Source organism: Lissotriton helveticus, chromosome 4_2 (genome assembly GCF_964261635.1).
Source record: "Lissotriton helveticus chromosome 4_2, aLisHel1.1, whole genome shotgun sequence".
NCBI lineage: Eukaryota > Metazoa > Chordata > Amphibia > Caudata > Salamandridae > Lissotriton > Lissotriton helveticus.
In genome coordinates this window covers 7790510-7808464 of record NC_136064.1, presented here as the reverse complement: position 1 = coordinate 7808464, position 17955 = coordinate 7790510, and the positions used below count along the sequence as shown (strand labels likewise).

General features: G+C 43.4%; 1 protein-coding gene across 3 annotated transcripts in view; it reads left to right on the top strand.

The window, feature by feature from the left end:
* Window positions 1-17955, top strand: part of MTMR8 (myotubularin related protein 8) — a 511753-nt gene that overhangs the window by 314906 nt on the left and 178892 nt on the right. The gene's annotated exons all lie outside the window — the stretch shown is intronic.

Here is a 17955-nt window from a genome sequence, read left to right as displayed (position 1 = left end):
CCCCAGCGCCGGCGGCAGATTAGCCCAGCACCATGTGACTCTGGGCAATAGCTTGCTTAATCTTCCTGACGGCCCCCAGCTCCTAGAGACCCTTACAGGTGATTGTTTGCGCTTTTCAAATGTGGATTACAAATGTGGATAAAAAAGCCTCTTCAGACCATTTGGCATTTTCAGGAAGAAGAAATTGCATATTGATGACCCTGGTGAGGACTGCCTTTATCCTGACCACAAACCAAAGGATTGTAAGGTATGTCATACGTTTTCAACAAAGACTTTGAAAGATTGGGAAGGGAGGCTTCTCTTGTGGCTACAGAGGCTTAAGAACAGGGATATTGTGGTCTCTGATGAGGAGAGTGATGCCTCTTTTAGATCCTCCTCTAAAATGTCTCAAGAAAGACCTTTCGATGACCCTGCAGGTCCATCTCCTCAGCCACCCAGAAAAGGATCTAAAAAGTAATCTGAGAGCTCTTGCAAGCCTAGTGTTTCTGCTAAGCCACCTTTCCAACTTCAGCAAGAAAAAAGGCCATTGTCTTTCAAAAAAATCTCAAAAATCAGCTCCGAGCCTTCTACTCCACCTCCGAAGCTTAAACATACATTTAGGAATCCTACCTCCGCTCTGCCGACAGAGAGCTCGTCGACGACATCCCTGACGGCGAGAAGATCCTCTTCAAGTATTGTTTAAGTGAGGTAGATGGCGCCCATGGTCACAACCATCACCGTATCGTCGACGACTATTTCTTCATCAATGACATCATTGTTGGCAGGTCAGGCTCCTTTATCGTCTATGCTGCAGATCATTCGTCCTCTAAATCATCGTCATCAAAAAGCCATCTCTCGACTATGACCCATCCGTTGACGATACAACTCTTGTCGACGATGATCCTCTCGCCGACGGCGACTTTGTCTTCTCCCTCGTCTACGATCCCGTTGACGAGGTAAACCTCGTAGATGACGGAAGCAACGTCTACAATTTTTTCTACGACTGCAACCAAATTGTCCGCATCGACAAAGCTTCTTTTCACCGACAGTTCATAGTCAACGATGGCTATTCCGCCGACGGATCAGGCACATCTGGATGTAAAACAGCACTCATTGATGGGCTCGTTGATAACGACAAAGAGAGGAAAACTTGTTTCAGATCACATGATTAAGCATAAGACCTTGACTCAAGCTTTAACTTTGGCCAGTAAAGTGCAGTCACTTATACCCTTACACCTCGTGGATGATGATGATGATGAGGAGGAGGAGGTCTCTGAGGATGATAGTCTCTTTTTGGGCGCACTAAGCCCATCAGAGCTTAATGTTAAATATCAGGTGGGCTCTGTGGGTCTGGACTATTATGACCAACAATGTTATTATTCACATCAACATCACCTGCAACAGTATCAACAGGATATGGTATGTCGTCCTTCTAATTTCGTAATGGACCTGCAATCATGCTAGCGGACTATAAAAAGAGGTTTCCTCCAGCGTCGCCTCTCCAACAAGCTTCTCCCCCGCCTCCTGAACTACAGGTTCGCTCTCCTATACCACCACAAGAGGGGTCTCCCACTGTTACTTCCTCTCCTCAGAAAGTACCTTTGTTACAGCTGTCTTTCTGAAGGGGAAGAAGAAAAAGAAGGTAGTGAACTTCAACAGGATAAGTGGGATGCTAACATAATTCCCCTGCCAACGCCCCATCTTCGCCCCAAACTGATCACCCTCAGAAGATATAGGAGGATTCCATAATCTCCTGGAAAGAGTGACCAGGTGTTTTGGGTTACCAATGCCTGTGCTTCAGCAAGACTGCTTTCTGTTTGACTTTAAGGAACCTTACAGGAAATCGGTGAGATCTAAGAAGATCATTGATTACATCTGGAACCAGGGCTTGAAGATCATGAAGATCATGCAGAATTCAACAACTGTGCCACCAGTGTTGCTGAGACTGGATAAAAAGTATAAAGCCCCATATAACATGTCTGCTTGCCTGTCAGGTCACCCAAAACCATTTTCGATGATCTCGCAGGCAGCGCAGGGACGATTCAAGAATCCGTTGCCCCCCTTTCAGCAACTCCTAACAAAGAAGGCAGAAAGCTCAACAACATAGGGAAACGCTTCTCTACCATGTCGGCACTAACAGTCCGGGCTTCAAATTCTCTGGCGTTTTTGGCCCGTTAAAATAGACATATGTGTTCGGATGTGGCTGCATACCTTGATAGACTTCCACTAGATGTCAAGGAGGAAGCAATGAAAATTCTGGTAGAAGGCGAGCGCTCCACCTCAGAAATAATAGACTGCATTATGGACATTGCCTCCACTGGTTTTCACCAGCTAGCTGAGACTTCAAGGGTGGCTGAAGTCATTTAGGCCACATTTAGGCCTGAATTACAGACAAAAATATTCACCTACCTTATAACTGGGAGGAATTATTTGAAAGTCACATTGATGAGGCTTTATAAACCATTAATAAACACACTAAAACAGCTAAGGCCTTGGGTACTTTACAGTACAAGAAAATGCCTTTTCCTGGCGCTTGAGGCAAGGGTCATCCATCCTGCAGGGGAGGTTACCGGCAGTTTCGATACCCAGTTTATGCTTCCTTCACCCAACAATACAGACCACAATTTTTTCAGCGCCAACCACCTATGGCTGCCTACAACAAGTCCTCTTTCACAGGAAAAATAGGACGACAGCACAAGGACACCAGTCGCAATCAATGACTTTTCCCTACAGCTGGCTTTGGCGCTTCCCATTCCATCCAAGGTGGGCAGCAATATCAACAGTGGAACAAAATAGCCACAGATCAATGTGTTCTACTTCTAATACAATTTGGCCACTCTCTAGAATTTGTGAAAAAGCCTCTACCGACTACTCCGCTACCTCGTGTTCAAAAACACCTGCATTTTTTTAAGCTGGAGGTTACCGCCATGTTGCAGAAGGGAGCGATAGAGCGCGTCCCTCTGAGTCAAAGAGGAAGAGGTTTCTACTCCTGTTTCTTCTTCATTCACAAGAAGTCAAAGAAGTAGAGACCGATTTTGGACTGAAGACAACTGAACAAATTCCTCAATGAACAGTAATTCTGCATGATCACCATCCATGATGTATTACATCTCCTCAACGGAAAAAATTACATGTCGCCCCTGGATCTCCAGGATCCCTACTTTAACCCTTTGACCGCGGCAGAAATTCCGCCTAAGTGCGGGCGAAATAAAAGGTGGGCATGGTTCGTACGGCCCCTGGCCGTCCTCCGCACACGCCCGCCGTGACGGCGGATGGCCGGGGGCCGTCCGACGCACCCAAAGGGTTAATATACCCATACACCGAAAGCACAAGAAGTTTTTCAGGTTCACTGTGGATGGCATGGCCCCTAGCATCTTTACGAAGTGTCTGGCGCCAGTTGCAGTATCCCTCAGACAGCAGCATCATCATATTTTTCCTTACCTCGACGACCAGCTTATCAAGGCCCCTACTTATGGAGCAGCAAAAACATCCACCAAAGCCTGTCTGCAGCTTTTCAAGAGGCCGGTCTCCCTTTGAATCCGGAAAAGTCAGTTCTTCGACCCTCCTGACGGCCAACCTTCCTAGGTGCCATTCTGGACACCATTCGAAACAAGGCGTACACAACGTTAGAAAGACAACAGAAACTAATACCCTTGGCGAAATGTGTTTAGAAAAAAAAGGTCTCTTTTCGTACGCCTTTACAAATCTCTCCTGGGCATGATGTCCTCCTGTATTCACCTAATTCCTTACTGTCGCCTACACATCTGTCTTCTTCAGGAAGTTCTGAACAGGCAGTGGGTACAGGTCGAGGGTACATTCGACGACATAATTTAGATTACTCCTCCCATGATTGCATCGCCAACTTGGTGGACACAACCTCACCAGCTGGTGCAAGGCTTTCCCTCCCTGTCTCAGGCTACACCTTTTGTGATAACAACAGATTCCTCCTTGGACAGCTGGGCAGCTTTCCTACAAGAGCTGCAGGTCAGCGGAAATGGCCATCCTCTCATCGAGATCTACATATCAATCTTCTCGAGTTGAGAGCAGTCTTACTGTCACTTCAAGCTTTCTTGCCCAGAATACAAAAATGCTCCGGTACTTGTCAGAACAGAAAATACTACGACTATGCACTACCTAAACAAGCAAGGAGAGGAACAAGATCTCTCCTGCTCTCTCAGGAAGCTCAACTTACCTGACACTGGGCAATTCAGCACAAGGTGTCGCTAACAGCAGAGTATGTACCAGGAAGACAAAACATCATAGCGGACACGTTAAGCAGACTAAAATCAACCTGCCACAAGTGGGAATTAAATCAACACACTCAACAACATTTTCTTCCGGAGGGGCAAGCCAAACATAGACCTCTTCGCAACACAAGACAACGCCAAGTCCCGGTACTTCGCAAGTTGGCATGCCCATCAGGCATCATGGGGAATGCCTTTTCAATAGCATGGCCCAACATATTTTCTTACGTCTTTCCTCCCATCCCTCTCCTTCTAACGGAGCTGGAAAAGATAAAGAAGAAACCCTGCAAGATCATAATAGCCCCAGCTTGGCCTTGCCAACATTGGAATACAGAACTTCACCTACTGTCAGTGCAGCCTCCGATCCACCTCCAACCATTTCCATCTCTATTGACGATAAGCCAGGGACAAGTACGTCATCCAGATCCCAGTTCTCTGAAATTATTCGCCTGGCTCCTGAGTCCCAAGAATTTAAACATTTAAAGATCCTACAAGAATGTAGAGATGTGCTTGCTAGAGAACGTGCAGATAGTACTAACGAGACATGATCTCTCAAGTGGTAGAGGTTCTGCATTTGGTGCACATCGACAACGTCCATCCTCTCCATTCATCACCAGAGGAAATGTTGCCGTATCTTCTGCATTTAGCGCATTCCGGCTTGCCTCTCGCTTCAATTAAAGTTCATTTAGCGGCCATTTTCAATTTCCGAAGATCAAGCAACGGTCCATCTTTATGGTCCAGTGGACTTGTGAAGCCGTTCCTAAAAGGTTTGTTCAGAACTTTGGAAGGGGACATATGTATGTACCTCCCTCGTGCACAGCTCTATGCCGCTTTTTAGCGTCATCCTATGCGTATAGGGGGTTAGTGGCAATGGAAAATGAAGGCGAATGTGGATAATACGCCTAGTTAAGAAATTGTGTGAATAACTAAGGGGAAAGATGGATTAACTGGTCTGTTGAGTTCAATGAAAATGTTGTTTATTCAAATATGTGATTTATTTAAATACGGGTCATATTGCACATAAGGAATCTTGATGGAACGCTATAAAACATGTACAATGATGGGAGGATAATATGGATTGGTCCATGTTCTGTGAGAAAACTGTCTATGTGGCCAGGGGTAGACCCAGGGCATGGGTGAAGGTGTGGGGTCAATGGAACGAATACCGTGGCGACATTTGTACTCCTCCCCTTGTGGACACTATCGAGATTACCCTATCTCCTTAGGCTAGCGTTCCCGGAATCTTTATATAGGGACTGAGCTGGTGTCTCCGGCTCTTCCCCCCTTCTTCTTCCTGATCTCTGCCCCCCTCCCCCCCCCCCCCACTCCATACTCCTTAGTGCTTAGGATATTACTACTGCACCTCCGCTGCTGTCCCCCCCCTTGCGTCCCTTGGGCTGACCTTCAGTGATACACTCTCGCCTTTCTGTATGTTTGTTCTTTCATATATATAAAACCTGTTTTGGTCCTGTATATAATGTGGAGTATTCGCATTGTTGATTGACGGTTACCTCTGCGGGCATATGTGATATGTGTCTACTCCTTTTTAGCGGCTGGCCCGTGTGGTTGTAGGCCCATCCTTGTACATTTCTGCTTGCTCAAATAAAGGTTTTTAAAAAAAAAAAAAAAAAAAAAACATGTACAATGCCTGTTGCTTTTTTCATGAAATTTCTATGAAATGCTATTCATAATAATGTTGCCAGTTGAGACCACATAAGTAATTGGTAAATGTTTTATCATTTCTAGTGACCCCCGAAGAAGGGCTCTGAGTAGCCTGAAATGCATTGGGTTTTTAAATGAATAAATGCTGCCTGTGACGAGCCTTGCATCATTCGTATTTATTCAAGAGGTCCGGATGGGCACAGTTTAAATACAAGAAATTTGAAAATAGGCGACAAATTCCGCAAGTGGATGTTAATTACAGAAAAAGAAAAAGGAGAAAATGTTGAATTAAGTGGATTGAGTAAGAATGAAGAATTGGACCAAATCTATACGCATAGGATGACGCTAAAAAGCGGCATAGAGCTGTGCACGAGGGAGGTACATACATATGTCCCCTTCTCAAGTCTTGTTGAATTCGGTGGCATTAGGGCAAGCCATCATACCTCGTTGCACGCATACATCGATAAAAGTGGACATACGCTAAGTTTAAGAAAGAATTTTAAAAATGGTGTGCATTCCATCTCTTCTGATTGTTCAGAACTTTCCCACCAGTACCGGCCCCTCCTACTACATGGCAAACAAACACAGTGCTTGCTCAATTAATGAACCCATTCGAGCCTATTTACAGAGCGGATACAAAGTTCCTATCCTGGAAAGTTGCTCTCCTACTGGCTCTTACTTCAGCGAGGAGGGTACGCGAACTTCAGGCTTTCACTTCCCAGGATTCAAACATGACTGAGTTATTCTACGTACGAACCCTAGGTTTATCCCTAAGGTTCCCTCAGACTTTCACCTAAAGGAGCCGATTGTTTTAAAATAGTTTTTTCCAAATCCTCAAACTTCAGCCGAGCGTGCCCTACACTCCCCGGATGTCAAACAGTGCCTACAATTCTATTTGGACTGAACCAGATCTTTTCATAAATCCAACCAACTATTTGTAGCCTACAGTGCACCTAGGAAAGGGTTTCCTCTCACCAAACAGAGCATATCAAGGTGGATATCGAGTGCTATTGTTTTCTGTCATCAACAAGCTGGCCAGCCTTTGACGTCAAAGGTCCGTGCTCAGACCATCAGAGTCATGTCCACATCTATGGTGCTGTTTGCAGGTGTGTCTCTTCAGGATATCTTCAGAGCAGCAACCTGGCGAACGCGGCACACATTAATTTAACACTACTGCTTGGACTCGGAGACTTTACAAGATGCGGCAGTAGGACAAGTGGTTGGTTCTCTTCTCAGGCATCTTTTGCAATAAAGTGAGCATTTTTTCTTTTCTTTCCAACATCCATTTTCTAACACACATTTTCTATGATATTTCTGTAGGTATATATATATATATATATATATATATATATATATATATTACCTACTGGCGGTCGCCAGTAGGTATATATAGTTAGGATTTTTTCTCTATGGGATTTTTGAAAATTCTATGTCTAATAACTTTGGCGTTTGTGGACGGAATTGGCTGAAATTTTCAGGAAAATGGAACATTTTGTTTCTGAGCAGCCCCTGAAAATTTGGGGGGGGTTCGTCAAGGGGGGGCCGAGAAATAAGGGGGTCCCAAAACGTGTTTTTAACATTGAGTTTTCCATAGGGCGGTTGGCCTCACTTTTAGCCCGAACGGCTGAATGGATTTGCACGAAACTTGGCAAAATTGTAGGGACTGGTAGCCCGATGTGCCTTTTGTAGGTCTGAATATATGTGCTCCAGTGGATTTTGAGAAATTAACGTTCAAAAAAAGATATATATCTGTAACAGCGGACCGGGCAGCGCTCCAGTTCGCGTACTTTTCGCGTTACGGAGCTTTGTGAAGCGAAGCTGATTGGTTCTCCGGCGTCTGTAAACATTCCAAACAGTCCGTAGCGGCCGCCATCTTGTCTCTCGGTAGGATCGAGAGACAAGAGGAGGCCAAAGCGAAGGGGCAAATGACCATAAGGGGGCATAGTAGATCCTCGCTGACCCCCTAGGTTTGATGTGGAGGTTTTAAAAGGGCCCCGCGGGGCAAAAAAAAATAATAATAATCGAACGGCTGAATGGATTTGTACGAAACTTGGCAAAATATTAGGGACTGGTAGCCCGATGTGCCTTTGCTAGGTTTCAATATATGTGCTCCAGTGGATTTTGAGAAATTAACGTTCAAAAAAAGATATATATCTGTAACAGCGCTCCGCTTCGCGTACTTTTCGCGTTACGGAGCTTTGCGAAGGTGATTGGTTCTCCGGCGTCTGTAAACATTCCAAACAGTCCGTAGCGGCCGCCATCTTGTCTCTCGGTAGGATCGAGAGACAAGAGGAGGCCAAAGCGAAGGGGCAAATGACCATAAGGGGGCATAGTAGATCCTCCCTGACCTCTTAGGTTTGATGTACCATTTTGCCAAGTTTGGTGTAATTCCGTTCAGCCATTCAGGCTGTAGACGTATCTAAATGTCCTATGGAAAATTGCATGGGGAAAACACATTTGAAAGTGTTGAAATTTAGAACCAATTAAAATGTTACTTTGGTTTTGTATTTGTGTGTGATGAAAGTTAATTGGTTATGTATATATCTAAAATGAGAGGAAACCACAGCCATTTTGTGATACTACTGTCTGAGGTACATTTGTGAGGAATTTTTGGTGCTCAATTTCTGGTGTTTGGTTTACACAGTACTAACACTTCTCCTACTTTTAAAAAGGTGAGTTGTTAATTTGTAAGGGGAACTATGTTGTACACTTTAAGATAATTTGAAAAATGTTTTCTGTTATTTATTTACAGTCCTTCTGTTATACTAAATACTTGATAAAGTTAGTTTTATATTATGTATTACTAAAAACGATAAATGAAAGTGATTCTTTTTTTCTGCAATTTACAGCAAGCAATTTCAAAATAAAATGGCTCACAATGAAGAGACCGTGGCAATTTCTTTTGAATTATCCACTACATTTATTGAAATTGACAGCACCAATAATGAAATATTCTCACAAGGAGGAGATGACTTGAATGATTTTTTTGATCAATCTCTTGATGGCGAATTTATCGAATGTTTGGAGACCATAGAGTTACAAGAATCATCATTGCAGACTTTTCATGAGGAGATTCCAGATGAGATGATTGAAGAGGAAATTCCTGATGAGGACATGTTACTAGTTCTTTCAAATTTTGAAAATTCAGAAGAATAAATTTATATTTAGAAATACAAAAATTGTTTGAGACATTATTCATTTTTATTTTTAATTTATGAGGTTGTAGCGAAGTGATTGTAGTATAAAATGAGACTTATAGTATAGAGTGGAACATTTTTATGTTACATGGTAAGTTTACTCATATTTACTTCCCTTCTCCCACTATATTATCTCCAATGTGTATTTGACATCTCTTCTTCATCTCCGGCCTCCTTTCTCTCACTGTCTGTCTCTGATGCATCTTATCGCTGCCATTTTGTGTAATTACAGAAGAGAGTAAAATAAAATAGTTCGGAACGTGAAAAGGGGGCAAAGTAGAGTACCCCTCACCCCCTAGGCCTTCTCAGGCGGTCCCAAAAGGATCAGTTTCTGCTTTCCTGAGAGATTATGGTATGAGTTCCATATACCACAATAACTTGCATTACAACATGCAAGATATCTATCTCCTATTACCAACTTTTGGAGATATTCGCGCTAAGCGCGAATATCTCCAAAAACTAACACCTGCCCTGAGCAGTTCTTAGCCATGTTATCCAATGGGAGGTGGATAACATGGCTAAGAGCATTAGCTCGGTAATGCATGAATATCGCTGACTTTTTAGCGATATTCATGCATTGCGGCCGTTTTTTATCGCATTTGCGATAAACCTTGATAATAGCAAGGTTTATCTTCGATAATTTCTGACGATGCTTAGCGGTAAAAAATTCGTTGCTAAGCATCGTTAGCGATAAATATCGCTTAACTTTGGCAATATGCACCAACGTCTGTTAACGTTCGATTCGAAGGAAATGAGGAAGTGTTGAAAAACATTGTCTGCGCCATCTTGCCTTTTTTGAAATGCCACACTTTTGTTGTGCACGGCAGCCATTTTAGATGCCTTGACCAGACCCACTCTCTGCACGCTGTCGATTCGTAGCATGGCTCCCCACCCTCGCAAGCATCTTCCCCAGGCACTGCTCACCCCCGCTCTCTGTCTTATGCATGGGCAATAAACCTCCCCCCATCTGCGCTGCTCTTCCCTGAGAATCACACTCTGTGCCCGCCCGACACCTCCCTTTCGCCCTATTCACTACCGCACCCTCTGACACTCCTCTTCCTCTGTGTCAGATTGTCCAGGCCGGTCCTAGGCTATCAGCTAGCCCTGCAGATGTAGTTTATGGCCCCAGCTGTAAAGAATCACCCCTCTTCAAAGGAGTTATAGTAGATCAAGGCCCACACCCGATGAGATCCGTCACACCACACGTGTTCATACTATCTGAAAACCATCCTGTATTGTGATTCGGGAGGGGACCGAGCCTGAAGCGGAAGATTCCAGGGATGACTCTTTGTACATCAAAGTTTTTACAATTATGTGTCACATTAAAAATATATAGCACTCCAACAAAGTAGTAGGAATATAAAACTTTAATAACTTATAAATATATACAACAAAACAAAAACAGTAAAAACATTTAAACAACGAAGAGACCGTGGCAATTTCTTTTGAATTATCCACTACATTTATTGAAATTGACAATACCAATAATGAAATATTCTCACAAGGAGGAGATGATTTGAATGATTTTTTTGATCAATGTCTTGATGGCGAATTTATCGAATGTTTGGAGACCATAGAGTTACAAGAATCATCATTGCAGACTTTTCATGAGGAAATTCCTGATGAGATGATTGAAGAGGAAATTCCTGATGAGGACATGTTACTAGTTCTTTCAAATTATGAAAATTCAGAAGATGTTGCCTGGGTGCCGCACTGATTTGGGTATCCGGCGTGGGGCGTCCCGGGGGGTGGGTTGTCAGTAGCGGTCTGTTGTGCGAATAGTTCCAAGGCAGCAGAACGCGCTGAAATCTGGATGTCACGAAGGTGATGTCTAGTAAGTTGCCGCCCAGCAAATAACGGCGTGGGGCGCCGCGGGGGGGGGGGGGAGGCAGTCCAAAGTTCCGTTAAAAGGGCAAAGGAAAGGATCGGTGGTTTGAACCATCAGTCAAAAAGGGGAGGGGGTGCAACAATTTTTCCTACCGGGTCACACTGTGCTTTCACCGGAACTGAGGTCTGCAGGATTCTAGTCATTCAAACTGAGGCTGGCGCCAGCATGGGAGCGCCGACGTCCCGCGGCTACAGTTTCGTCACTCCACGGGCGATCATGGCAGTCATTCCCCATCGGGGGTGTCTGCGGGGGTCGGGGACTCCCGCGGCTCCTCTAGAATCTTCAAGGTCGTGGAGGACTACGGTGGTGGAGTCAACCAGTGACCGGGCCATTTCTTTATGCTGGGCCCGCTCTTGCCAGGTCGACCGCCATTTTGAGAGTTCGGTAGCTACTGGCGATCGCGGGGTCAAATGAGCGGACGGGCTCCACCCTGCCGGGCGAGACGTTGCAGCATCGCCACAGTGGAAGAACCCTTTTCCGGGCGCCTGGAGCGCTGAGGGTGCAGCTGGGAAGCCTCCACCTGGGGAGGCGGGAGAGGCCTGTTCGCACCGTCTCTCCCTCCCAGTGCACCCCACGGCGTCTCGCTTGAGATTTGTTATGGCCGGACCAGGCGATGAGGACGAGAGGGGGGGGGGGGTCGGAGGCATGTGCAAGACATCCCCCCCCAGGGTTGTTGCAGCAATTATTCAAGAAAGAAGAAATGTCCCGTCCGTCTTTGGGCCGGACCTCCGGTGGATGGCGGCCGGACGCCCTTTGCTCTGGCCCCATGAACGGGTTCCTTGGCTCATCGGCTGCAGCCGGATCCCGTCGGCCCCAGCCCCCGGCCGTTGGTGGCCGGACCGGGAGAGAGTGTGGAGGGACAACCTGCAACTCTCAAGGGCCACCGCGGCTGGACTGGGAGAGAGAGGGGAGGGTCGAGGACATGGACATTCCCCCCCCTGAAACTCTCCAGTGTTGTCAATCCCCCTGGCCGGGTCCCGCTGGCCTCGGCCTCTTCTCCGGCTACACCCTACGTGATGATCTCCTGGCCGAGGCGTGGCAGCAGGACCCGCCTTATATGTGTTGCTTCCGGCTGGGCGTAGCCGAAAACCTGTTGCCCTTTGGAAGTTTCTAGAATGGGGCGGATGTCTGCTGACTTCTATCTTTCCCAGTTTGCCGTTATTTGGCCGTGGCAGGCGGTGGGACAGACACGTTTTGGGGCAGTGAGGGGCGATGTTTTCAGGTTTCTTATTACGGGCTTACTTCTAACGTTTCTTGTTTCTAGGACAATAATAGGTTTTATCATTACGTATTGTTATCGTTTCTTTGTTTGTTATTTAATAAAAAGTTCATCAGTGGCCTACTGATTTTCGTTTTCCTATTCTTTTCTTTCCAGGTTGTTTCATGCTAAAGTTTCTGTTAACAGGATACAGTGATCACTTCGTTATTATTGCATATGTCCTTTTCACTAGGGGTGCTCTCTGGTCGGGCCAGATGACCTATCTCTAGTAAATGGTCCGGGTGAAACAGGTGCATCAATCAGTGGGGAGTAGATAGGCATGACAGATTACAACGGGGGAGAAAGGTCCGCATTACGTACCCTTTCAATACTTGCAAAGATTTTCCTACGTTTATTTGCAAACAGGGAATATCTCCAAAAAGAACTAATTCCCAAACAGTCAATGTTCGGACAATCAATCAATCAATGAGGAATGAAATAGGTACCACGTGTTAAAGGCTTGCGTTACCTACCCTTCACTATCTGCAAAGGAAGAGAGAATATTCCTATTCTTCCTCGTTTGCAGGCAGAGAAGATACTTAAGAGAACCAACTTCGAACAATTCAATGCTCGATTCAAACAATCAACAAGGGGTACTGTGAACACAAATGAACGCCGCTTATGTACATACACATTGCTATTTTCAACAGGTTGTTCCTAATGTTTCTATTTTAGCGAGGTCAAAAAGAGATCCCATTAGTGGCCTACTGATTTTGCTCGATTCCTTTTGTTTTTTTACACGATTTTTCGCTATCTGCAAAGACTAAACAGAGTATTGCGACTCTGTGCTTGTTTGTAAATAGAGAATGAACCAAAGAGAACAATCAATCAAATGGAGAGAGAAGCAGGCACGACGGATTACAACGGGGGCAAAGGCCTGCGTTAACTACCCTTCACTATCTGCAAAGAGAGAGTACTCCTAATAGAAATGAGGGGTGGGGGGCAGCATTCAAAGCAGATCAGTGTGCATAAACACGAAAATGTTTTTACTTACCACGTACTTGACATTCGACAGCTTATGATATTTGCTATTAAAAAACCATTGAAATTCACTGAAAAAACCATAGGTTATAGACCATATATAGTTAGGAATTAGCATTTACAAAACCTTGAAAATTCACTGAAAAAAACCATAGGTTATAGACCATATATAGTTAGGAATTAGCATTTACAAAACCTTGAAAATTCACTGAAAAAACCATAGGTTATAGACCATATATCGTTAGGAATTAGCATTTAAAAAACCTTATTTTACTCACACAAAACCATTGAAATTCCATATATAGTTAGTTGCACTAACTATATATCGCGCACCCGCAATCCACTGCTGATGATGTCACATATTACATCATTCATGACATGGTCAGTGACATCACTGATGACATCTCAAATGACATCACTGATGACATCACTGATGACAACATCCAGTGACTGTATGTTTCTGTAAAGTTAAAATGTGTCTTACATATTGAAGAATGAGTGGAAGTATAAGTGTCTGGACAAAGGATTTAGTAGGTGCATGACTGAATGTATGAGTGAGTGATTAAATGTGTCTCACTGAGTGCATGGGTTAGTGACTAAAGTGTCTTAATTTGTGCATCATTATGTCTGTTGTTCTGTAAACTGCTGCATGTGTTGATCAGTAGCTATATGATTAACTATATGGGTTACTGATTGATTGTCCAAGTATTTGTATGGGAGACGGAGTGTGTGTGTGGCTGGCTGGGAGGTGTGTGACTCTGTGCAGATCAATGTGTACTTGTATCAATGATTGTATAACAAGGTAAGTATGTGTTAGTATATGTTTGAAAATGTCAGGTGCTCTATGTTTAACTGTATAGACAAGAAAATGGAAGTGTCATTGATTCTTTACAGGACTGACTAGGTGTGTGAGTAACTCCATGGGTGAGTGGCAGAGTGTGATTGTCTGTATAGGTGTATGAGTGCATATGATAGTGTTGTAAAGATGAGTCATTGTATGTATGAATGATTGTATGGGTGAATGAGTGAATGTGTGTGTAGAAGTAGGAATCAGTGAGTGCGTATGTAGTGACTAGTATTGGTGTGTCAATGGTTTCAAAAATTATACTCATATTTAACACTGGGTGTAACAGAGGTTATATTAAAGTGTGAATAGATGCATTTTATTGTCACATGAATGATATCATAAGTGATGTGATCATTGATGTCAAATAAGATGTCATCAGTGATGTCATCAGTGATGTCATTTGAGATGTCATCAGTGATGTCATCAGTGATGTCACTGACCATGTCATGAATGATGTAATATGTGACATCATCAGCAGTGGATTGCGGGTGCGCGATATATAGTTAGTGCAACTAACTATACATGGAATTTCAATGGTTTTGTGTGAGTAAAATAAGGTTTTTTAAATGCTAATTCCTAACGATATATGGTCTATAACCTATGGTTTTTTCAGTGAATTTTCAAGGTTTTGTAAATGCTAATTCCTAACTATATATGGTTTATAACCTATGGTTTTTTCAGTGAATATATATATATATATATTTATTTATTTATATATATATTTATTTATATATATATATATTTTTTCTGTTTGTTAATATATTTATCCATGTAAATACGATGTACTTTTGTTTTCTTTATGTCTGCATACAGTTGCTCACAGTTTCTGTCTATCAAATGAAAATGTGTTAATTACTGCTCAGTGCTTCCAATGCCAGAGTAAGGAAATAAGTTACTTACCCGTAACTGTAGATCTCCAGTATTGGAGTCTTTCATAGATTCACATGCAACCCACCCATCTCCCCTGGAGAGGCTCACCTACGCTCACGTAGGGTTCTCAGTTTGTTCTATTTGTATGCACTAGTGCTTGGAAAATCTGAGGGACTGGAGCTTCTCCCAGAAAGATTCTACAAGTTGGTGTCATCTGGTTGGCTGTTTTCTAAGTTTAGTCCTTTTTTAAATAAGGACAGGGATATGTTACTAAATAATGTGGCCTTGGACATTATGTTCTATGTCTAATAGGACATTACTTTTAAGTATACCAGGGTCTCCCATCTCGACGACGGGGAATAATTCAAGCATGTGGATCTATGAAAGATTCCAATACTGGAGAACTACAGTTACAGGTAAGTAACTCATTTCCATCCGAGGCGCTCTCGCTCAGAGACGCTTTTCTTCTTGAGTGGAGCTCCAGCCTCCTGTACGCCTTTCTGCCCATACCACTCCTCCCCAGAGTTATCAAGAAGATCAGGAATGGTTGGGCCCAAGTCATCCTTGTGGCTCAGGGCTGGGGGAGTCTGGTATCTCAAGCTGTTGAGCATGGCCATCAGTACTCCGATCAGACTGCCCCTTCGGGAGCATCTTCTGTCACAGCAGCAGGGGAGGGTCTCCACCCAAACCTGTCAACGTTCCGCCTTCTTGCGTGGAGATTGAGTGGCAATAGTTGACAGCTTTTGACCTTCCATTATATTGACAGCTCAGCGTCCCTCCACCAAGACAGTGTACGCTGGCTGTTGGAGCAAGTTTGTGGCATGGTGTACAGTCAAAAAGGTTGACCCTTTGCCTTTTGTTCATCCTTACCCTGGTCTAGCAGAGCTCTGCATTAGGCAAGTTAAAGGTTTATTTGTACGCCATTTCTGCTTTCCTGCTCCTGTCAGCTCTGCATTCTCTCTTCAAGGCCCTTATTGTAAATAGGTTCCTTAAATGGTTGGAGCACTTATTTCCTCAAGCTTCCTTCGTTATGTCTTAATTGATTTTCTCTTTTCTAATGTGTGCTTCCTTTGAGCCTCTTCGTACCTGCCCTCTTAAGCGTCTTACCATCAAGACGACCTTTCTTGTGGCAAAAACATCTGCCTGGAAGGTCAGTGAACTTCAGGAGTTGAAATACTAGAATCTGGTAGTAGTGTTTCCCTTAAAGGGAAAGGAACCACCCAATCAAATATCCGAAGTGTTAATCTATCTCCGCATCAAACGTAATACAGTGTGAATCAATATACATACTAGTCTTCAATTTTCACTGGGGTGCAAATTTAACTCCAATGCATCTACTACCATGAGATGCAAATTACTCAACAAGGAACCTGTTGGGTATACAAACTAGAAAAAAGAAAATAACAACTTATGCACACCCTCCACTTGTCTTATAACCTACAAACAATTTAAATTTGAGAGATTAGTTGTTCGCCTCAAAATTACAAATCTATTAATTAAACATTTTCCCCACTTGAAGTCAAATACTCCATATTCAAGTTCAGAAGAGATGAACAGAGTCCACAGTAAGCGGTTACTTCACATTGATTTCTTTTTATTCCATTATAGTTGTTACATCCATAAATGATTGCCAGTTTTGCCAACACGTGTTTCGTCTCTACTTAGACTTTATCAAGGCAATTCACAAAACGCTCTTTGTCCTATTCATCCTCAAGCACCAGAAAATCACAGTAATTCTGGTGGACAGTGATCCACAGCTAAATCCTGTGTACGTCACTTCTCATTGTGGAAGTCACTTCAAAATTAAATATGGTAGTGTGTCCCACACTAACTGAGATCGATATAATTCCTCACATGCAACGCGGTTTGTCTTCAAATATCCTCAGATTTGAGTGGAGAGATCTATATACCCTCCCCGGTAAGGATTTAGTGTTCCACTCTGGGCTGACCACTTAGCCATGACACTTTAACCTATTCTCTATGTAGCCTGACCATCTCAGGGTTATAGGACATAGCATTAGCCACAGCATCACATGCTCCGTCCCACAGCAAATGCGGTACATGAATAGGATAAAATGGAGAATATATTTGTGAATGCATTGTTATTTATGTAGGAGAAGTCAACCCATAAAGTGATTGAGTGCTGTGCAATAGATGGGGGAAAGCGAGAACAAGTGTGACTTTAAACAGGATGGCTGTCCAAGCAGAAGAGTACATTGGATTGTTTTTTTTCAGAATTAATTAAGGAGCTCCCCTTTAGAGAACCTTATCTGGACTTGATTCTTAATCCGTGGGATAGGTCATTGTATTTTAAATTCAGGGTGGGAGTGCTACCCTTAGGGAAGTTGACCTCAAGCTGGAAGCCTCCGCTACAAACTACACCGTACTGCCCCTTTTGTGAGAAAAGGGATGAGTCTGTCGCTCACCTATTGTTTGAGTGTCCTGCCTACGCAGCCCCTCGGTGCAGATGGCTGAAACCATTATGCAGGATCATTGGCACTAGATCGTACCAGGAGGCTTTAAGCATCTTAAGATCTGATGCTCGCCCTCTGTACGCTTGTTGCCTGGCAAAATTTTTGGGTTGGGTATGGCGGATAAGAACCGTGAGGAAAATGTCTCTCCAGTAATATGATCTGTATCGTCTTAGTCTCATATTTTAGCCATGTTTTACAATGCTTGGTTAATGAATTCTTGCTTATGATGTGTTTTTATTGTATATAAGAATTCGTAAAACTGATAATCTGTATACAGTGACTAGAGGGATCTATTCTTAAATTGTATTGTATTTTTTAACTGTTTTTGTATTGTAATGCTTTTATGATATGATAAATATATCGAAATAAAGCTATTCAATCAATCAGAATTGCATTGATTTTATATTTAGCTCATTTTCACTGAACGGATCGTGAATAAATGGCGTAAGGTTGCAGCTATCTCATACTATAGAAAATGGGCAGTCAATGCTAATAGCGAAGGATTAATATTTTTCCACAAATACAGTGTCCATGAGACATTAATGCTGTACTTAC